Raw genomic sequence first — 18,008 nt, 5'->3', positions numbered from 1 at the left:
AAAACTTGGCTGAAATCGACATCACGTCTGACGCTGCCTTGAGTAAAACGTTGAGAGCTTGATAAATAAATCGTTGTTCTTTTTAACGTTTTGCTTAAGTCAACGCCAGGCATATTTTACATTTTATAACATTACTTATCTAACCACGCCCTCTCCATTTTGGTGCCCATTTCTTACAGCGTCCTTTCTTTGAGCTTCAAATTTTTTTTGTCGGTATTTATTACAAAGTATTTAACTTGCATTAGGAGTGAATGATAGACTACTGACTTGTAATTTAAGTTTCTTTTTCTTTTCAAAACGCCCAAAAACGCCGCTGTGAAGTTTAAAATATAGTGGCAAAAAAGGAAATTATCAACGAAAACTCAAGAGACTAAAATTTGAAGTCTTTTATTAGCTTGTGATTGACAAGTATTTCATTATTGAGTAACCGGAACAATTCACTCGTGTATTCGGTAAGCATATTTCTAGTCAAGTAGTAATGGAATGGACAGTTACTGTCCTGGATTTTTGTCGCTATGAAGTATTAACTGTTGAAATACTGACAAAGTGTATATTATATGAAAGACATATATTCACTTTGTCATCTACTCCACATGCATGCGGGACATTAGGACCCACAATTGACCTGCTCCCAACGTATCAAGGCTTCATATCTCAGGTGGTAGAGAAACGCACTGGTATCACTGAGGTCATGGGTTCAAATCCCGTTGTAGCCTTGAATTTTTTTTCAGGCTAAAAAAATGCAATTGCTAACACACTGCGAGGATCATTTCATTCATTTCATGTTAAAATACTGTTGTCTATGAAGAATGTTATTTTCCATAAATTAGCGTATTTGATAGTTTTTTTACTGTGTTAATTGTTGTGTTGTTGTTGTTGTTTTTTTTTTTTTATCAAAATCATGTTGTCATCCACCCTTCCACCCTAGCTGAGGACGAACCAATATGTTAGCCTTGCTGTTGCTGGCTTCTTTCCTTTGGTTTGTACAGAACTGCGTGTCCATTCGCCTTTTCTAAGCGCGTTGTTATCTGGTATGGCGGGATCTGTTTAACGCTAGAGCTGCTCGGTGGCTTCTGGACTGCTTTCATATCTAAAAACATAACAGTAGAAAAAGCTTTCAAAATGTGATCAAATTTCCTCCCTTATTCTGACTTAATAAATGAAATGATGTCTTGAATGTCTGGAGGGGGGTTGCTGGTATCTTAATTATCAGTTAAATTTTCTTTTCCCTTTCTAGAAAACTGCGGGAAAGAAACGAAAATCATGCATTGTTTGATTATCAAAATGTAAATTCTCTCTGTTTGTATCACCAGCTCGTGCTAGCTCTTTGTCTCCATCGGGATATAGATAGAAGCACAACGTTAAGCACGCGCTTTCTTTAACAGGGTTAGTTACTGAACTGGCCGGTCAGACCGGTATAACCGAGAACAGAATTCCCTTGTTAGTCAGATTTGTCCCGTTAAATCAGCCAATCAGCATAAGTATTATACACTGCTGTGGTGGATTTGTGAGAAAATCTCGTGGAAAAGGCACATTTCACATTCAAAACCACCGGACCGGCTGGCCAGTTCCCACTAATCAGTGGAAAGCGCCTTTAATAATGTTCTATCACGGGTTTTAGATTACGGTCTCTTACCCTGATTAGCAGCTTGAGCTGAAGGCTTCATGTAAGCCGCACTATTCTCAGATTCTGGCATGTCAGTCAAGAAAAACCGCTGTGCAAGATCATAGCGTCTGGGTCTAGAACCGCAGTCCACCCTTTCTGGCAGGTCGCAGTTCATGGTGTCCGCTCTGAGAAGTTGGGGAGGAGCGCACTTCTGGCGGTGTGCTTTACCGATGTTACAGATAATGAATCCCGCGCAGTCATCGGGGTCTGGGTACAAACCGCTTTTTCGATTCGCGCAGAAATCTGAGCCAGCTATAATAATAACACAGCGGACGTTAGAAGTGCCATGTGCCTATCTCTTACAGTTGTCTGACAGCTCTTGCAAGCTTGTGTTTCTCTAGCAGTTACTATGCTAGTGGCATTGTTCCTGTTGTTTGTTCTGTTGTTATCTCGAAGAGTAACAAGCCTATGTGAGACCTTGCAACAGCCGCTACCCTACCCATCTCTTATTGGGGTTGGGCTATTACAGAGGCGGCGGAGCGTTTTAGAACGTGGGGGGGGGGGGGGAGGGCGGGGGGCTCTTGGCGTTGGGAGTTGGATCTAAGACTTTCCCAAAAAATACCTCGGCAGATTTTCATATCTGGAGCAAATTTTTACCGTTCCAGAAAAATTGTATCCTGAGCAGTTTCTACACCGAAAATTTTCGAAGATTCGGATTGTTGTTCGAAAGCCATTCTCAGTGAAAAATACCTTTAATTTACAGGTGGATTTAACACAAGTTTTGGCTTAAGTTTTTTAAAGGACAGTTCAGACGATCTTACTTCATGGTGCTTCTAGACCCTTGCTTCTTGTGTAGCTCTTTTGTCGTCAGAGGGAATAAAATGAGGCTCTGAAGTCGCCAATGTCAAAGATAACGTCCAAAAAAATCTTAACAGATTGTCGACATCTACTGGTGTGGTTCTGGAGAGAGGAGGTTTGTTGATTGAAAGTCCTACCACACCAAAAAACGCCAAAAACGATTCTGTTGAAACGATCACGAGCACTGCGGTCGCGATATTTTCGGCACCAAAACGTGGGGGGGCTGCACCACCCCCACCCCCACCCCTGCTTCGCCGCCTATGTATTAGTTTCGCCAATATGAAAACTTTAGACGTACTAGGGTCACGCTATAAATAAACAATGATTGAAGTATACCTGCTTAATGTTACGCTATGTTGTTTTCAAACGAATACTATATATACAGTGGAATTCAGATTTCTCGTCCCTCGGATCCGACTTAGAAAGCAAATCCAGGGGGAACGACTTTTTTCTCGGTTTATCGGAGGCTCGATCAAGAAATCGAGGGTTCGGGAAGTCAGGATTCTGCTGTATTTATCTTAGCTGAAAAATCTAACTAGTTTCGTCTGTTTTGTCTGCTCGTAGCCATATTGGATTTTAAAGCGCAATTCTATGAAGCATGCAAGGCATCAAAAAACAACCTTGAAAGAAACAACAAAGCAGCTCGTCTCTAAGGATTCCGGGAACGATGCAACTGCTCTACGCCGCTATGCGAACTTTTCTACTTCACTAAACTGCTGTAAGCTTTTAGGGAGAAAAGAAGAGTAGGGATATTTCTTTCACTGAATACTGACAATTGAGCAAACTCTTTTAAACTGTACCGCAGTAAGTAGCCAAGCAAACAGACTGATAGAAATAAAGTGGAAATAAACATTCGGGTGTTCATTTCCTTGCGAGCATGCAACCCAAATATATTACACATGGTATAAAGAAGTTTTGTCCTGCAGTCTCTTTGGAATACGTCTGTACTAGATCATGTACTACATGATAACCTTCTTTACCAGCCCCTCCCCCAGAGGCCGTGCCTGGCGCTGATACACCTCCCCCTCCTCCTGTAGATGGTCTGGGGGGAGGCGAAGGTGGTGGTGACGGTGGTGGGGGTGGTAGTGGGGAACTTGGCCCGCTGCCTTCACCAGGAGCTGCCAAAGACAAAGTTAAGCAATAAAACACTTAAACGTATAACGATAACTGGAAACAAATCATCAATAAATTACTTGCAGGTTATGATATCGTTTCCTGAAAAAATGTTGGTTCTAAAATAAATAAACAAGAAAATAATTAAATGTATGATGGCACTTACAATTCACAATGTAGTTATTATAGACAACAAATTACACCTGTAAAAAATTAATTCAAGCATATATAAAAACGTTCCATTCTAAATTCAGTATCATAGTACAGAAATAGCGGTGTTACACCACTTTAGCATGCTTTGAAAAGCTCTGGTATAAATTTATCAATATCTTCCTTTAGCCAAGCACATAATCTTGCTTACCCATACCCCCTGCGGGATACGGAGGTTTGTTTCCCTGACCTGCGCATTTGATACTTGCTGGACCAGCTGCAACAACAACAACAACAACAACAACAACTACAACAACAAAAAGAAGCATGAATAATAGATCAGGAATATATTTATGCCTGTCGAGTAATTGGTACACACAATATGGCAATTATTAACGGATTCGTGTGAACCTATCCACGCTTACAACAACTAAGCGTTCTGTACTGAAAACGAGACGAAATCTCATGCGTTGTCAGTCAAAATTATAAAAGGATTTTGTATTGCTTTTATCCAGCCTAGTCACTAGGGCCTCCTGTTTTCCGGCAGATGCGATTTATTACAATGAGTCCTTGGATAAGGCAGTTTGTGAGCAGCTCCATCTTTCACGATTTGACGAAAAGAATCCAGGAACGTAACCAGACCTTTGCCATAGACGAGGCAAGATCTTGCTAGGGGGTTCTGGGGTATCAGTGCTCTCCAAAAAATTTTGAAATCTAGGAGCTCTGAAACTCTTTCTTCGACATTTTTCATAAGGATTTTTTGAGAGAAATCAATTTTGTTCAACTTGGGATTACTTCCCAAACAAAACATATTTTGTTTTAATTTTAGGTTAAAATCTAGATGTCGCAAGTGCCTCGTCTTGCCTCTTGCTAGTTACAGCCCTGGAATCAGGAGCTTTTTGGGCCCTTCTTATTAACTTACCACCAGCCGAAAATCCAGCAAACTGCACATTACTCAGAATGTTGTTATCATTTTGCATAGATGGTAAGACCGCTTCCCTCTGTTCTCCTGTCACCGCGGTCACTCGAACTGTCATGGGAAAGTCCACCGTGACCCAGTCCATCACCGACAAAGTAATTGTCACTAGTCCTTTTGAGGCAAGAATACTTTCCATTCTTTAAAATTTCCATACCAGCTACCGGGACTCTGAAAATAAATTAAAATTTTATTGTGAAGCAATATTGTGTAAGCGTGTATTATAAAGAAAATTATGCAAAAAAAAAAAAAAAAAGAATCTGTATAAAAGTAGTAAAAAAACTTTAGTTTATAGAAGTATTGTATAGTAAGTAATGTAGTATAAGTATTGTTTTGTAAGTAGTATTGTAACTAGCGTATGTTTTTGTTTTATAAGTAGTGTTCTTTGTGTTGCAATAAAAAATAAATAAAAAAATATATATAAATAACCAAAAATTAAAAATTGTAGCTTCCAAAAACGAAATCGAAAAACGCTATGTTACAATATCTTAAATCGTCTTTTGGCGCACAAAATTGCGTCCAAAGAAATGGGATTTCAAATTATTAGATCTAATGTAGAAAAGGGTAGAGAAAGTATTAAAGCCTTTTAGAAGCGCAAGCTAACGCAAATTAGACATTATAAGATTAATGGACCTTACAAATGATATGAATGTTAATAGAAATTAGGAAACTTATAATACATCTAATGTAGAAAAGGGTAGAGAAAGTATTAAGGCCATGTAGAAGCGCGAGCTAACGCAAATTAGACATTATAACATTTATTGATCTTACAAATGATATGAATGTTAATAGAAATTAGGAAACTTATAATACACTCAACAAATAACTGGATTCTGATTGGACGAAGACATTATAACTAATCTCAAATTGCACTCCGTAGGTATTCCTATTTCCGAGGATGACGTGAAGTCTTCCGAAGATTTTCGAAGTTAATCCGGAGCAGTCTGAAGATGAGCCGATAAGCTATAAAGCTTACCATTCCGGATAATTATGATTCGTAGTACCGGAAATATGCTCGAAATTGATATGAAATCTTTAGAAGATTTCTTTAGAAGTTGTTCGAAAGACTCAGTGCCGTAGCAAGGGGAGGGGCCGGGGGGGCCGTGCCCCCCCCCCCCCAGTTTGCTTTCCCAAAAAGTAAAAACAGACCTGTATAAAATGTTGAAAACAAAATTTTATCTCCCGAGAGGTTTGAAACAATAACATTTGTACTTTTTCATTTTTTAACGTACGTAGGGTGATGCACAACAATATTAAACAGCCAAAAACTAAAACAAACCAGAAATCGTGACTCTGAAAGGGGAAACATTTGCTGGTTTCACGATACAGAGACAGTCGGTTTTCTATTTTGTAATTGACGTTGCAAGTGTTATACTCTCTTCAATGTGCATTGGTTTTCTGAGACTGTGTAGGAAGTAATAATTCGCGATATGCGTAAATCAAAAATAGCTCTTGGAGAACGCTGGAAATAGCAAAGTTGGTTCGATGACTTGCGAAAGATTTCGATGGCTAACTGATAAACAGCAAAGATTTTCGTTTCGGTGAATGGCCATGATTTTTAGTACGGAAATATGCTCGTAATTGTATTAAAGGGACTATGTCAGGGAGATTTCGCAGATTTTTTATCTAAACTGTTCTGAAATTAGTGGTAGGCAACTTAACCCTAAATAAACATTTTCTTTGAACTTCTAAAGGATTATATAACCTTAATTTGCGGATAGAAATCAAGCAACAGCTACAAATATTGACATTTCGAAGACGCGCGGAAACCTTTTGAAAACGTTTGCCAACATTTTCAAATTGCAATCCGTTTCCATCCGAGCCATCCGCAGCCAAAGATGCTTGTTAACAGTTTCAGTGCTCTTATAAAATTATAGCAAGTTTTAATAAAAATGGACTATTATTTTTAAGTTTCCTACGACACAAATTTAAATTTTGGCGGTTCAAAAATCTGTTAAAATCCTGACAATAGTCTCTTAAAATATGATATGAATTAAAAACGTGACGAGGCTACATGCGGATCTTACTTGGTGTTTCGTGCTTGTAATTTGACATACCACGGATTGCTTCCGGTGAATCTAAACATGATGTTACCATTCTTTCCTGAGACAGTTGGACAGTCGATGGCTTTTGTCTTGATTTCCCATCTGCCATCACCAGGGATATACAGGTCATATCCACCTGCAGTCAACAAAATAATCACGTGATATATTCAGATCGGCGTACGATAACGAGATTGAGATTTTTAAAACTAGTGCTTATGCTTTCGATTGTCACATTTCACACCAATCTGGTTCCGATACAACCTCGTCCCCAGGGCTTTTCCCTTGGTAATTTAGAAGGAGTAAATTACCAAGGGAAAAGCCTTGGGAACGAGGTTGGCTACCGATAGTCTCTGTTTCAGCGGTCCAGCCACAGCGAGGAGTGAGGTCCCTGGGGACGTAACTGAATAAAAATTTGAAAAAAAGTGGTACTCGTACTCCGATCTAAAGGTCCCTTATGTCTCACTGGGCCAATTGTTACGTTCATATAAAATCACCTTTGCCACAACCGCCACACAAATCGTGAACAATGGCTTTGATTACTCCAGTGACGGGATCTGATCCACTTCCTTGTCCAGAACCTGTAATTTCCACGCACATCCCGCAGCCAAGAGATTTCTGAAAATCATCCCGACCAGCGGCTACTCTTATCCAACCAGGCTGGCTAGACATCGGGGAGAGGGGATCTAGAGCGCATGCGCCACCTCCGGGATACTCGCCATAGTAGGTAGCCTGAAATGATAAAAATTGTTAATTCACTAATACAAACCTACGATTGATACAGTGGATTAAATAATAGGAGAAGACCTCTCTCTCCTCCGCAGAAGCCTCTTATTTTTTCGTACAAGCTGGGAAATGGGGAGAGGTGAAAAGTAAGCGCGTGAAGCCTTGGGAGAATCGAAAGCGCGCGGGGGACACGGGGAAGTGCTTCGCCTTTTCCGTCGTCCACTACCATTTTTCGTGTTTTTCGCCCTCCCCCCTGAAAGAGCCTCTGCGGAGGAGAGAGGGAAAAGGTAGTAGTGATAAATTGCATAATTTACAAGGGTCTTCCTTCAGCCCGTCCCCTTGGTAGTGGGGTGAAGAATGAACTCTGAGAACGAGGCTGGATCGTGATAAAATTCCCACAGGGCCAGGGCAACAACAACATCAACAACCAATCATTGAAGCCCTTTTATTTTGCACAACGGCTCGGCGAGGAAAGGTAAGGAGAACTGAAACATTCAATGTGATGAACAATTAAATTTTCTAATTCTGAAACAAGGTGATCAAAAATATACAAATTTAGAGTCCATTACTGTCATTACTTCACAGTAATTAAGACGATTTTTTCAACAATGACACGAGATAGGACAAATAAAAATTCTAAGTCCCCGACGGGAATAGAACCCATGGCCTCCCAGATACCGGTTGGGCGCTCTAACCAACTGTGCTACGAGAGACTCGTGGTGAGCTGGACCATTTACTAGGTAGTTACCAACTTGAATCATTTCATGATAAAGACAAGAATTTTCTAAACCGCTGCATATAGGATAAAAAGAAACGCTTTTCCTACCTCAGACGTGTATGTTTGTTGGTATCTATTATAAATGTATTCCGCACTGGAGACATCAGTGGCTCGTTTGTGTGCAACAAAGTCCTTTACAAAAAAAAATAATAATAACAATTACAAAATACGTACAGTAAAATGTGAAAAAACAATCACGGACTTTTCTCATTAATTATTTACCGAACCAGTGTTGTTGACCTGAAATTGCTTAATGTCGTCTTTACAAGTAATTCCCTAAAAATAACAAGAAAACATATGAGGTTACACAAACTATTATATTTAAACCTATATTTATAGTTTTTTTAAGCAATAGACTTTACAATACCTTATTTTGTTGAATCGTTTACTTAATGAGGTTCATATATTAATTTTTACAATTTTTATCATTCACCGAGACCTAAATTAAGGGAGAAGAAAGCAACATTGTCTTCTTTCATCGATTTATCGGTGTTGTTAATCTTTTACCAATATTGTTTCTTTTTCTTTATTTCTCCTTACTTTAATTTTCATTTATGACATCAATATGGAACAAAGTATGAAGGGACTTAAAAATTATAAGTTAAATCACTTTTGACGTACAACTTGATATTTGCCTCTACGTAAATGGCAGTATATAAATTATAGCATATCAGCCATTCATTGTGAAATGGTACATTACCTCAATAAGAAAGCCAAAAACGAAGACCACAAAATATTCAAGGAAGCTACGCTTTCGATCCATTGAACCCTGTCAAATACAAAAATTTATCAACTGAAAAATTTTCAAGTTAAAGCAGTTCGAAGCAGTAAACAAATGGTTTCCTTACCAGCGTATTTACTTGAAAGTGTAGTCTTTTGTGTTGCAGTGGTTAATAAAAGAATAACTAAATCGAATTGGAAGTGCGTGAAAATTGCAAACAATGGCACTTGAAATTGACATAAACCACCGTAAAACCACCAAAAAACAATAATTGTATTTCACTTCCCTGTCATTTGGTTCAGGTGAACAGGACAAATTTTATTGAGATGTCCGATATTTGAGTGGCTTGTTTAAACAACCGCTTAGTTATTTACTGAATACTGTCTTTTTGTAATTAAAGCCGGGGACCGTGTCACGAAATTTAGCCAAACTTAGGCATAGGAAATGACCATCAAATTCGTTTAAATATATAAAATAACCTCTTAAAACAGTGAACGAATATTTTAATAACACACCAAATGCAAAAGAAGGTACGGATGGCCAAAAGTGTCGAAGATTAAAATGGATTGCGATATGATTTTTTGAAATATGGTCCGGCGGAACAGTTAATCTTGTCTGATTGTAACTTGACTGCAATGAAGCTATGGTTTTGTCATTTAGAATCAGAATTAATTTCTTTGCAAACATTTAGTTTCATAGCGAATATTCGACAAAATTTAATAACATAAAATTAACCTAGCCGTGACACAGTTAAAGTCCCTTTTATCGAATAATGATTGTGTTTAACGCATCAACAAGTCAAAAATGCAGTTCATTTTGTTTCATTTTTCTTATTACATTCGCTATCTCTCTCCGCAGATAACAAAACCATTTATTCGCGGCAGAATGGCCACATGAAAGTTAACCTCGTCCCCAGGATCTTCTCCGCATTTTAAAATCACGCCGGCTATTTTGAAAAGCGGAGAAAACCCTGGGGACGAGGTTGCATTAAAGTAATATCACGTAGGTGCAAACTGTAAGCTGTCTCCTGGGAATGCTGGGAAAGTTGGAGGAAGGATGGGGGTAGCCTCCCACGCAAAACCAAATAGACAAGGTTCGAAACGGATTCAGACCTTGCACTTTGTTCGATCGCGTTGAGTAAAATTCAAAGTTCTCAAAGCTTTGACCACGCATGGGGAGCGATTTCTGGGAATTTGATAAGGGCCGCTTTTAGGGGGTTTGGTAGTCGGTTTGTGGTGGTCATTTTGAATTTTAAATACAGTATTTATTCGATTAAGCTCCCAACCTCGAATAAGCGCCCACCTCGAATAAGCGCCCACCGTGAAGGCAAGAAAGGTTAATAAGCGCCCACCTCGAATAAGCGCCCACCCTATATGTAGGAAAACTCAATAAGCGCCCACCCCCACCCCCCTAAAACGAGGGCACAAGAGGAATTTGGATTATTGTTGAAGTTGAGTTTAAAAGTGACTACAGTCGAAGCTCTCTTAACGGACACTCTCGTAAGCGGACAGCTCTACTTACGGCCGCCTGGTTTGAAACCCCGTTTTTAACTCCCATACAAACTCTGTATTTTTACATTCTCGTAAGCGGACATTCCCGTAAGCGGCCGCGGACACTTTCAGAGATAACGAGTTAGACTTTTTCTTTGTTTTTGAGCTCCCGTAAGCGGACACCCCAAAGAAAATCCTATAAACAACCTCTGTATCTTGTTCTTACCAATCAACTTTACATCGCCGTTCGTCACAATGAGTCACAATGATTTTACAGTAATTACAGTAACATATTTCAGTGTTTGTTTTGTCGCCATCCACGTCCGGTTACATTTCGAAACACCACTTACACTTACGGCAAGTTCCTGTAAGCGGCCATTTATTCCTTACACCTCTAGTGGCCGCTTATGAGAACCATTCTCGTAAGCGGCCAGCTCCAGTTACGGACACTTTTTTCGCGTCCCGAGGGTGTCCGCTTACGAGAGCTTCGACTGTAAGTACTACTAAGAGACTATCCCGAAGACCGAGTTTTTTAGTTTTTTTTACTGAAACTTTACCCTGGGTACCAGTTTTTTTTCTCGCGCAGTGAATGCTTAATAAAGACATGACTGACACCGGAAACCACGCAAGAAAAACCTCTGGCACCCAGGGTAGTGAAACTTTCAATGAACATTTAAAATTCAGCTTTCGTGCACCTTCACTTTTAGTAATTACACATTGTTTTCTTGCAAGATAAACGAACTACTTGCTACTTGAAAATTAAATAAGCGCCCAGCCTCGAATAAGCGCCCACCTCGAATTAGCGCCCACTCTCAAGGTGCAAAAAATTTAATAAGCGCCCAGGGCGCTTAATTGCCAACGAGACAGCCGAGCCAAGAGGCGAGGCTGTCGAGGCGGCAGAATCTTAGAGCCGTGTGCGTATGAGTGTATAGGCAGAGAAAATCTAAAGTTCTGCGTAAGGGACTTTTTTTTGACCATATTTGGGTGTAAGTAAACCCCATATTTGGGTTGTATTGTTCTTCCCAACTGGTTCCCAGTCTCTCACTCCTTGCTAGAGAGCAAATGACCAAAATGGCGTCCACGCAGCTCGCTGTTAAAATTTTCAATGTGGTCATTCATCCCTTTACCGATAAATACACCTTTAGGGAATTATAAATCGAAAGAGAATACCCTACAGAATAATCGACCGCCGAAAAATGAACATCAAGGTCTTCAAAGTGATGAAATAATCTTTCGACTTTGGAGTCCTTTGATTTACGATCGAAGTGAGACATGAAAATCAAAAGCGGACTGTTGACTTCAAATAGAGTTTTCTTGACTTCTGAGAATGCTGAAGTCGGGTAAATGCTTCCTTTTAGTGTTGATTATGTTTATAGTAATTGTTTGACCGATGATTTATTCCAAATCAAATTCCGTTTATATTTTATTTGGCACGCATTTTCGTTCCGCGTAGGAATAACATCAATACAAAGCGACGCTCACTAAAATTACTGCATGTCATACACACAAGAAAGTCAAAAGTTTTTTTGCTTCTAACGGCAAATGTAATGTTAACTTGAATAAAAATTTTGTCTCCAAATAATCCTTGACCGTTCAAGTTTTGTTTTCTGTTCAAATTTTTCAAGTTTTGCGAAACTGAACATGACACTTCGCATGCGAGACTGAAATCTGACCCGTGCATGACTGTCTTTGATTACTGAAAATTATTTTTAAAAAAGCATCTTAGCAGTTTTGATGTTGGGATTTGATTTATAAGAAGTTCTTGAAATGCAACTATCCCTTTTGTGGACGGAAACATTTAAACCATCGCGTGTTGTATTTAAAAAACAGTGATTAAACCTCATTTATTGCCTACATTTTGTGACATTTTAACGTTGAAAAGAATTTAAAGATTTGTCAGGAGTTATCTGATCTGTCAAACCCGTAGCCTGCGTAGCAGACAGTCTGTGTACGTTTTGTAGTGTGTTTAAAAGTCTTAAAAAAAAAATACCAAAGAAAGGAGACTTGAGGGTCTGTAGTAACTACAGGGGAATCACACTTCTGTCAGTTCCAGGCAAAGTCCTAAATAGAATTCTTTTAGAACGAATGAAAGCAGCAGTTGACAACCAACTACGAGACCAGCAAGCTGGCTTTAGACAGGACAGGTCATGCACAGACCATATTGCCACTCTTCGCATAATAGTGGAGCAATCCCTGGAGTGGAACTCGGCTCTTTACGTCAACTTTATTGATTATGAGAAGGCCTTTGATAGTGTGGATAGAGAAACACTGTGGAAGTTGCTGAAACACTATGGCATACCAGAAAAGATCATAACACTCATTCAGCGAACTAATGAGGGAATGTCATGCAGAGTGGTGCATAGGGGCCAGCTCTCAGATTGCTTCAACGTCAGGACTGTTGTCCGACAAGGATGCTTACTATCACCTTTCATGTTTCTTCTTGTTATAGACTGGTTTATGAGAACCACCACCGAGGGAAAGAAGAATGGGATTCAGTGGACCCCTTGGACACAGCTGGAGGACTTAGACTTCGCTGATGATCTGGCTCTCCTTTCACATAACCATGACCAGATGCAGGGTAAGACCACCGGATTGGCAGCAACATCAGAAAGAGCTGGTTTAAAGATCAACAGGGGTAAATCAAAGGTCATGAGGATCAACACCATCAATGAGAATCCAATCACAGTAGAAGGAGAGCAGCTAGAGGAGGTGGACTCGTTCACATACCTTGGCAGTGTTATTGACAAGGGTGGACGTACGGATGTAGATGTAGGAGCAAGAATTGGCAAGGCAAGGGCAGCATTTAACATGCTCAAAAACATCTGGAAGTCCAAGGAAATCAGGACTGAAACCAAGCTTCGCATTTTCAATTCTAATGTTAAATCGGTTCTCCTCTATGGTTCAGAGACGTGGAGACGCACAAAAAAGGCACTACAGAAGATCCAAACATTCATAAACAGTTGCCTGAGACGTATCTTTAACATTTGGTGGCCTGAGAAAATTCGCAACGAGGAGCTGTGGCAGCGAGGAGATCAAGAACCAATTGGCAGGCAGATTCTAAAGAGAAAATGGGGCTGGATTGGCCATACCCTGCGGAAAGAACCAAGCAACATCACGCGCCAGTCCTTGACTTGGAACCCCCAGGGAAAAAGAAGGAGAGGTCGCCCCAAAAACAGTTGGCGTCGCGACACGGAAGCAGAGCTAAAGTTTATGGGTTTCGCTTGGCAAGATGTTGTGCGGAAAGCCCAAGTTCGAGCTCGACGGAGAGCTGTTGTCAATGGCCTATGCTCCACCTGGAGCGATGGGCCTAAGTAAGTAAGTAAGTAAGTAAAAGTCTTAAAAGAGTGCGCGATCGCGAGAACACGGCGCCTGCTACGCAGGCTATCAAGCCTGTGTCATTTATGAACACCAGAGAAAGAGCACTTTTTTCGCATATTACCTAAAATACAATTTACAATATTTTGGTCATTTCAAATATAGTTCTATCAAAAACTATTCAATATCTAGAAAAGGAAGAACCTGGTTACTCTCCCTCTCCATAGTAAAATGAATATTAGGATGTTGATTGTTAATGAAATTGAAAAAAAGGTCAGCCGTTGAAAAGGCAAAAAGTGTCGTCCACATAACGACGGTAGAAAAAAACCTGGGAATCCCTATACTGTTCCAACCAGATCTTCTCGTGATGACCCATGAAAAGATTAGCAAGAACGGGGGCTAGGGGGGAACCCATGGCTGCACCATCAACCTGATCGTAATATGTGCCCTTGAAAATAAAATGGGTTTCAGCGGTGGCAAATAGGAAAAGTCTTTTCAGGTCAGAAGAATTAAGTTTGATGCCGGGGTTGCCTTTGGAGGGGAAATTTATGGTTTCGTTTGATGTGGAAAGTTTGTTTACCAACATTACTTTGAGTGAATGTATAGACCTGGCGGTCGACTACATTACCAAAGGCAACCCCGGCATCAAACTTAATTCTTCTGACCTGAAAAGACTTTTCCTATTTGCCACCGCTGAAACCCATTTTATTTTCAAGGGCACATATTACGATCAGGTTGATGGTGTAGCCATGGGTTCCCCCCTAGCCCCCGTTCTTGCTAATCTTTTCATGGGTCATCACGAGAAGATCTGGTTGGAACAGTATAGGGATTCCCAGGTTTTTTTCTACCGTCGTTATGTGGACGACACTTTTTGCCTTTTCAACTCGGAACGGGATGCTGACCTTTTTTTCAATTTCATTAACAATCAACATCCTAATATTCATTCAATATCTGTTCTTATGAACAAACATGAGTATTTCGCTCGTTGGCACTTACCGATAGGTACAACTAGTTGAATAAATACGGTATGCAGTCACATGGTGAGATGGTGCGAAGTCTGCAACCAAAAAAATTACTGCCCCAGAGAAAATTCGTAATGATAAATCATTCGTGATCGGGCGCGTTTTGCTTATCTTTTTCTCATTCAACTGACTGTAGAAAAGCGAACTTTGAAGTTCACTATGAGAAAAAATGCACTGACGATTACCCAAATCACCTCATGAAAAAGTACAAATACAAAAAAAGTTTTAAAACTTTATAAAGTACTTTTCAATGTATTATTATTTTCCATAATTATAATGTACAAAAGCCTAAGACAGCCGAAATGGTCCAGAATCACTAAAGCATAGATTGGTTAAGCGTTAAATAATCTGCTCTGACAGGCTGAAGTTTCGAGCATTAGCTCTTCGTCGGTGCGGAGCATTTTTCTTTTTTTGTGTGTGACCTTCAGTTGAAAATTAAATTATTGCTTCAAGTTTAGGATATTTTTTTCAACATTTTGAACGTGTTTGAGATTTCTACAGTTAAAGTTTGGAAGAGCTGAAAAAAGGGCTTCGGAAACATCCTCATATACAGTTTATATTGCCACAGTATTTTTCGTTTCGCCAAATTTCCACTTTAGAAACAAAAGTTATACTTGTCTTAGCTATCAGCGACCTTTAGATTTGACTACAAGTACGAGATTGAGTACGAATACGAGTTTTCAAACCAAATTCGTGAGCCTCATGTTATCACACCAATCTTATCCCTAACGTTTATTTATGTGTTAGACAGCAACAGGAAAAAGCTATAGTTCGGGAAATAAAATTGTCTCGAAATTCCGAACTCGTAGTCAAATCTATAGATCGCTATTAGTTTTTTGTAGTTCATGCAACCTAGACGACTAATTAGAGCTTGTTTTATAGTGGTCGAACCTCCATTATCGGCTGCCTCGACAACGGCGCATCGGGGTTGTTAGTCCTGATCTTGCACTAGTTTATATATAATACTGTCTTTAAAACCTCCATACCACGACTATACTTCTGCCGTTGTAAAGAAGTTCACCTGTACAGTTCAATGTTTACAAAAACGTTTGTAAATAATTTATTTGCGATCGCACTATAAACAATCCCAGGTCAATCATCCGCTCCTTCATGTATATTATCAGCTTCTGAAGCAGGATTTGCATCTTCTTCAATAACGGGGTCAAAAAGAAGGTCATCCAGAGAGAAAGATGTACATGCGCTGTCCAAGTCTTCAAACAACGGTAGACGATACGTGACAGGAGAAACTGGTGCTGGTTGAGTTATGTCACGCTCTTGCGATGCTGGTTGAGTTGTGTCACGCTCTTGCAATTTTGGTTGAGATGTGTCACGCTCTTGTGAAATTTCTGTAGCATTACCATCGCTTTCAGAAGCTACGATTGGAGAGACACTGCTTAGTCGAGCTGTTTTCATACTGGCGATTTCTGACCTGAGCTGTGACAGTAGGCTGCTGGCTCTTTCTCCCAAGTTAGGTACGCTTTCCTGGGACACCGTGCTGCTTGATTGGTCTGCAATTGTTTCTTTTTCAAGTTTTTCGGTACTTGCCTCTTTGGAAACCGAGTAATCTTTTGTGCTCCTAAAAGGCAAGAGATTACTTTCGTGGAGTATTTTGGAGATGCCAGCTTCCTGTTTGGGGCACGTGTTGTCCTCTTTGGTTTCATCAGTGAATGTATCTTCTTCAGATTCATGACTTTCCTTTTCTGTAGAAGATCTTGGTGACTTCCGAGACGAATCTGACTGAGACTGGTTGTCAGCAACGTCCCGCCTCTCTTTCCTATTGTCCTCAACTTCCTGTTGCACGTCATGCGTGTCACCTTCAGCAGCAGACCCCGCATCACTACCTTCATCATCTGTAGGCACAGGACTACTCACAATTATCTCCGGTATGCTAACATGTAAGGTTTCTTCCACAGAAGCTGCCTCGTTTGGAGCTTCGTCAGTCAGCTCCAATCCTTCACACACTACAACACTTGGTGGCATTACCGCACATGAAGGACGTGTCCTCTTCTGAGTTATCTAAATGAACATCATCTGCATGAGCCTCGGTTTCACTTCGAGGTTCCTGCTGGCCAATAGGCAACAGAGCTCCACTGTCCTCCTGAAGATCTTCTTCATTGTGAGTAGAGGGAGCTACTTCGCCGTTTTTAAGTTCTGTAGGTCCATCAAATGCTTGCTCTTCGTCGTTGTCATCATGTTCCGTGGGGTCAATGGATGACGATGACGACGATCCATCTTCCTTCTCTGTTAGAGTTGATGTCACCAGATTGCCTTCTTCAAGATCAATCGATGTAGTGACTCTACTCGATCCAATGTCCATTTTATACGAGTTTGATAAAGCCATTTCATACGCTTCATTGTCCATTTGACCACCTAAAGATGGCACCGTTTTACCCACTTTAGGATGCAATGGAACAGAAGCACTTGGACACACAAACTCTTCTTCAGACTCAATTTGACCTGGCTCAGGTATGTTGTTTTCAGGCGTTCTCAGATCTCTTGTCTTGTCAGCCTGTGCATCGTCTAACGAGTGGGCGGCAGATGCATCTAACTTGGCATCTGCTCTCTGAACAGCAGTCGCACCCGTGCGAGTGTCGGTGTGATTCAATTCTCCTTCAGGTAATGGGGAGATGGTGTCTTGAGATGAATCCAACTGACCGACTGTGTCATAGAACTGGTCCTGCCCTTCTGAATCCGTCTGCTCTTCGGGCAGAGATGTTTTGCTTTGTTTTGCACCTAAAATAAATAAAATAAATAACTTTATTTAAGTGTCAATGTATTTAGCACTGTTGTGCTAATTGTGGACACTGTAAATAAGAAAACAAATATTGCAAATCGAACATAAACTTGTTAAAAACCCCAACTGGCAGGAGGCTAACCAGTTGGCTATTTACATAGCGTGGAGGAGTTGAATTCGGGACGACCGAAGACAAATCCATCAAGTGGCAGGGAGGTGGATTTGAATTGGTACAATAATCACTTTATTTAATTGTTAGAGTATTTGGAACTTTTCTGCTAATTGACGATCCTGTAAATAAACAAGCAAATATTGGAAATACTTGTTAAAATACCCAATCGCCAGGAATGAATCTGACCAGTTGGCTAATTCCATATCGCGAAGGAGTTGAATTCAGCACCACAGGACACAAATCCATCCAGTGGTTCAGAAGATAATTTACTGTGACAAATGTGTTCCAAGGCTTGTGTAAACTTT

General features: G+C 40.2%; 2 pseudogenes across 2 annotated transcripts in view; both read right to left on the bottom strand.

Annotated features, from left to right (window-relative positions):
- Positions 1-371: 371 nt before the first annotated feature.
- LOC144636761 (uncharacterized) lies at positions 372-9,128 on the bottom strand (annotated as a pseudogene). Its single transcript, XR_013567616.1, has 11 exons — positions 9,098-9,128; positions 8,950-9,018; positions 8,472-8,525; positions 8,298-8,381; positions 7,243-7,477; positions 6,731-6,884; positions 4,650-4,874; positions 3,939-4,004; positions 3,445-3,582; positions 1,637-1,918; positions 372-1,090 (listed from the first exon to the last, which is right to left on the bottom strand). The product of XR_013567616.1 is annotated as an uncharacterized LOC144636761 (transcript).
- Positions 9,129-15,007: 5,879 nt separating this feature from the next.
- LOC144636751 (uncharacterized) overlaps positions 15,008-18,008 on the bottom strand; it is a 38,007-nt pseudogene continuing 35,006 nt past the window's right edge. Inside the window, exon 21 of the transcript XR_013567615.1 lies at positions 15,008-17,530. The product of XR_013567615.1 is annotated as an uncharacterized LOC144636751 (transcript). The remainder of the gene's footprint in view (positions 17,531-18,008) is intronic.

Source organism: Oculina patagonica, chromosome 13 (assembly GCF_052425735.1).
Source record: "Oculina patagonica isolate OP01 chromosome 13, crgOcupat, whole genome shotgun sequence".
Classification (NCBI taxonomy): domain Eukaryota; kingdom Metazoa; phylum Cnidaria; class Anthozoa; order Scleractinia; family Oculinidae; genus Oculina; species Oculina patagonica.
This window is presented reverse-complemented; position numbering and strand designations above follow the sequence as displayed.